This window comes from Littorina saxatilis, linkage group LG13 (genome assembly GCF_037325665.1).
Source record: "Littorina saxatilis isolate snail1 linkage group LG13, US_GU_Lsax_2.0, whole genome shotgun sequence".
In the NCBI taxonomy this organism is placed as follows: Eukaryota; Metazoa; Mollusca; class Gastropoda; order Littorinimorpha; family Littorinidae; genus Littorina; species Littorina saxatilis.
The window spans coordinates 40,401,534-40,406,935 of NC_090257.1; the positions used below are offsets into that span (position 1 = coordinate 40,401,534).

Consider the following 5,402-nt stretch of genomic DNA (forward strand, 5'->3'; position numbering starts at 1 on the left):
ATTATCATTACTAGTAGTAGTAGTAGTAGTAGTGGTGGTGGTCGTATATAGTAGTAGTAGTAGTAGTAGTAGTTTTTTTAAATTATTGCTATTGCTATTATTGACAGTTTTTACGCGCACGAATGTTCTTTCTCTATTTGCATGACACTGCCATGTGAAACAAAACAACAAAAAACACTCATGTCATTTAAAGGCACAGTAAGCCTCCCGTAAACCATCACAGATACTGTCAGGCTTTTACACACAGTAAGCCTCCCGTAAACCATCACAGATACTGTCAGGCTTTTACACACAGTAAGACTCCCGTAAACCATCACAGATACTGTCAGGCTTTTACACACAGTAAGCCTCCCGTAAACCATCACAGATACTGTCAGGCTTTTACACACAGTAAGCCTCCCGTAAACCATCACAGATACTGTCAGGCTTTTACACACAGTAAGCCTCCCGTAAACCATCACAGATACTGTCAGGCTTTTACACACAGTAAGCCTCCCGTAAACCATCACAGATACTGCCAGGCTTTTACACACAGTAAGCCTCCCGTAAACCATCACAGATACTGTCAGGCTTTTACACACAGCCAAAAGTGAAGTAAAGTGTTTCATAGGCGGGGAGGGGGTATTATGTTTTTATGTATCGATTGGACATTGGATTTCCCTTCTTTGAGCCATGTGACGTCAGAGGCCTACAAAACTTCATATTTGGGCGTTTCAGGTTAACCGAAACTTCAAAGGAACTACTTACTTCATATTTGGGACACGCGGATTAACCCACAGATCAAAACACACGTCTGCCAAACTGTAAAAATTAAGCGATGGCTCAAAGAAGGGAAATCCAATGTCCAATCGATACATTACATGCCTGCACATCGTGTTATCTCTCCCCATTTTATACTATGTGACATTTGCTCTGTTTCACCTTGAACCCTTTGACAATTAATAATAATAATGAATGAATAATTAATAATTAATCAATGATACTGTACATAATAAATAATACATTTATCATAGATACAAACTAATAAATATAAATAACATAAAATAATAATAGTAATTAATAAAAGAGCATCTGGGGTCGTTTTCTTACAAAGCTGGGTCGCAGAGGAAAGTGATTCCCTTTGAAAATTAATATCATTCCACTTACATCAAGAGTCATGTACAATAAGGGAGTTATCATGTGTAAACTCATTAAGGGGAGAGCAACATCCGTTCTTTTCTCTCAATTCAAGTCGTACAATTTACAATGTATACTTCTCTCCCTTGGGTCGTTCTTTTGAAGTACAGTTTTCACGTTTCTGGGTCTAAATCTCTGGACTTAACTACCTATGAAGTGGATTTTTTTTCAAGAGATCTTACATCTTAATGGTGTTTAGGTAATTACGTTATTTGTATTAGTTTGTACATATAATTTTGAATGTTAATAATGTTGTGGTGCCTCGCCAGTTTTAAGCACCGACACCGTATTTTCTCATAATCATGACTTTTTCATAGGAATTTTTCATAGAAAATTCAGTGTTTACTTATATCTAACGTACCAGGCGATTTACAATAAGTTGTTTAATTCTTACCTTGCATTTGGATGCTAAACGTTTTCATGGCATGTCTGATGCCAAAATGATAAAGGAATTTTCCTGGTTATTTTCTTGGTTTTCTTACTTGACATCTTAATTATCTGAGTACGTTTTTGCCACATAAACTTTCCGTATGCTTGTCATTTTTTATTTTGATTAGGCAAAAAAAAAATAGTCTGTTTACGGTAACCCGACCGACCCTACTTTTTTTGGCATTTGGGAAAAAAAAAAAATCTTTTGTTTTTTTTGCAAAATAACGTAAAAATATGGTTTTTTGGGGAAAAAAAAATATAAAAAAAAATCCCGACCTACCGACCCTATTTTTTTGGCCTATGTTACCGTAAACAGACCTCTTTTTTTTTTTGCCTTATAAATATAAATGTGGTTTAGCCAATATGTTTAGCCCAGACACGGTAGTGCACATTTAACTAAAGACACAAATGTCATGTTTGTAGGATTTAGCAAAATGTTGATTGAAGTAAAATGACATTCGTTATAAAAGAGACTTTTTTGCAAGTGCTGGAAAGCGTCTGTTTTCTGTGTATATTTCATTTGAAAACGATTTGTAGCGTTATCACAAGCGCGTTTGTTTTCTTGGTAGGACTTTCTCCATGACAACAACAACAACAAAAACAACAACAACGAAGACACACACAAAACAATACAAGTTGAACATTTTGTGTGTTAGTTGCTGACAGGGTTGCCCCGAAAAGGACGTGTGGAAGTTTAGGTAACGATATTGCGATTTTATTTCTCATCAACGGTTGAAAAAAACTTGAAATATCCAAACATGAAAGTTATAACACACACATGTTGTTTTTATTGCGGACAAGATAGTGCCAGCTGATGGCAAAAAAACGCATTGTTGCATATGCACAAGTGTAGAAGCATCAACATTAAGGCAAACACTTTTTTTTGCAAGTGTTTGCCGTTTCTGTGACAAGGGATAACATCGTTTTCCAAATTATCTTCGAATATCTTTAGTGGAAAATGTTTCAGCAACAAATAAAGTCACACATTTGCACTGCCGTGTCCCCTGTTTGGTGCCTGGATGTAAAAAAGCATCATTTGTTTGCCATTATCTTTGCTAATAAAACACTATGTGTATGTTTCAGTGTGTGTGTGTGTGTGTGTGTGTGTGTGTATGTGTGCGTGTGTGTGTGAGTGACTGTGAGTGTGTATGTGTGTGTGTGTGTGTGTGTGTGTTTCTGATTGTGCATATTTACTTACAGCTGTAAAGCCGAGCGATGGTAGCTTCACGGGAATATTAACTGTCTGTGTCTAAGATGTTACCGTGCATGCGGTTTTAAAAGACATTTGTCAGGACGGCATTCAAACCACACGCACCAGACGAACAAAATGCACAATCAACAAGAGTATAATAGGATTTCAAATTGTATTCAGACCAAAACAGTCACAAAAAAACATACGTGGGTTCTTCCATAGAAAATATATCTATAAAGAATCTAGGTTGGCTTTAAACACAGTCTCTTCTTCTATACTAACAAATAAAATCTGAGTCTTTAAAAGGCTAAAAAAATCGGGCATGACCCGAGGGTACCCCGGTGATCAACTTACTCTCCAAAACAAAACCTAAGTCCTAGTCTGCAGAAAAAAATTGGGCAGGGGTTCGGGACCTGGACAAAATTGAGCGACGCCGCTCTATCACTGCTTGTTGGTAACCTTAGAGTAGCGCGCACTACTCTAATTAGCCTTGTGGAAACCGAGTGAACAGCGCGCACTGTTCACTATTGCTGGCTGGGACTGGAGCAGCGATTTGAGGACGTGGTCAGGCATTATGGCACGAAACCACACGCAACTCCGGAAAGACACTGTCGAGCAGATGGCATAGGTTCCCGCACCTTTTGCCCAACTCAATGTATCTTTCGGGGAGAGGCACCAAGCAGATGGCATAGGTTCCCGCACCTTTTTCCCAACTCAGTGTATCTCTCCCAGTGGTAGTTTTGATGACCCTGACTCTAAAACAGAGGAGACGCATGCTTCAGGCACTTATTAGGCACCCTACTCTCACACGTCTCCCGACCTCATGAGGACTCTGGCTTTTATAGCTAACGGGGCTTCCTCTCACGTCATCCTAGCGAGACCAATGAGAATCTCGCTCTGGCAGCGCGGGAGCAAAAGGGAGGGGAGGTGGAGGGCTCCGAGCCTGCTGCCAGCCTCCTACAAACTGAAGTTAGACTTCCTCAAACATACACAAGAATTCTTCTATTAAGAAGACCTACAGGAAAAATGATGTACAAACATATGTCATTAAATGACAAACCTCACAACGTATCCGTAGATACCAAACACTCGTAGGTAGACAAAAACGCAGACGAACTGCAAAACTTCCAATTACACACTGTCTCTTAAAGACTGAGCAATTATGTTACACACAAAAATACTTCTTCTTTAATACACAAAACGTACGCTAGACGTTCATATCAAACGGCAAATCCATGCCCATAAAAACCCCACAAAAACGCTGCGTGCTCAAAGCAACAACGGCCATTGCCATAACAAAAACGTCGGCACACACCGGTTTCATCCGTCTTTATACATTCGCATTAGCCACATATATGATTAACATAGCGCCTACATTCTACTGAACAAATGAATACATGTATTGAATACACAAATGAAAGGAATACCGAGGAAAAGAATGGCAAGATAAAATAGAGAGAGAGAGAGCAGCAGCATAGTCTAATGTCACACGCTTTCCTTCTTTGCCACTACTAAAGCAAACGTGTGCAAGATTGTATGTTACGCGCTTTGGAGCATGTGCAAGAACGGATTCAAACTCGAAATCGTCCCCCCAAAAACCCCAAAATGCACACACGACTTTTATTTCTCCTGCTGTTATCGTTTCTTCTCTTTACAAATTCTTCAACGCTCAGAATACTGAAAACGGCATCCCAGACGACAGTACTGTTTCCATACGCGAATTTAGCTGCCCTTGGAAAGTGGCTCGCTCAGGAGGCCTGTTAGTCTGACACTATAAGGACAGAGTTGTGAACATAGATGACAAAGATCCCGGAAAGAACAAACATTTCGCGGATGCAGACACAGAAAGACGTCATGAAGATTGCGATGCTTCAAAAGATACAGACTGTGACGATGACTGTGACGTCATTCACATATTCCGAGACGTCATTTATAGTTGTTCGGTCACTTTCGTCAAAAAGTAGATCTCTCCACAGCCGTTGTGAAACATCTACAGTCTCGTGTGCAAGAAAACTCTCTGTCACACGACTAGCTCGTAATAGCGGGTAATATAGGTCCCTGGCAGCAGGAAACGTCAAGCCTAATAATCAACAAACTAAAGAAGGGGGTAAAATGAAAGAAAGGGTAAAAAGAACACGCCCCTCTTCACTAAACCTTCATAACAACTGACTGTAAAACTGACTGTAAAACTGACTGTAAAACTGACTGTAAAACTGACTGTAAAACTTAACAAAGATGGTCCTAAAACAAAAAGGGACGTTATGTGTTGTATCCAAAAACGATGTGATTAAAACATTACAAGAAAAGGTAGGGCAAAGAAGATCCTAAAATGTTCAACTCGAATCATTTCCTATAGCCAGGGACCTAGAATATAGGTCTATGCTATACCTACGTGGGGGGTAAAGTCCAGTTGCGGGAGGGGGAGGGGGGGGGCTAGAACAAAGGCCCCTCTGTGGTCAGTCGGCTTCCCAGGGCCAGCCAAGCTCGCCTCAGCAACACATGTGAAAGTAATTAACTCGCTCGGTACTGGAGTTGTGCTAAGGAATAGAGTAAAACCCCAATTTGGCTGCACAAAAATTGTCCGCTTAAAATGACCTACTTTCTC

The 5,402-nt window shown here is 40.0% G+C and overlaps 1 protein-coding gene across 1 annotated transcript in view; it reads left to right on the forward strand.

Moving 5' to 3' along the window:
- LOC138945736 (microfibril-associated glycoprotein 4-like) overlaps nucleotides 1-2,682 on the forward strand; it is a 21,360-nt gene extending 18,678 nt beyond the window's left edge. The window contains exon 5 of the mRNA XM_070317228.1: nucleotides 1-2,682. This exon is cut by the window's left edge and continues 1,725 nt beyond it. The gene's annotated coding sequence lies outside the window, so the exon portion shown is untranslated.
- The last annotated feature ends 2,720 nt before the right edge of the window (nucleotides 2,683-5,402 follow it).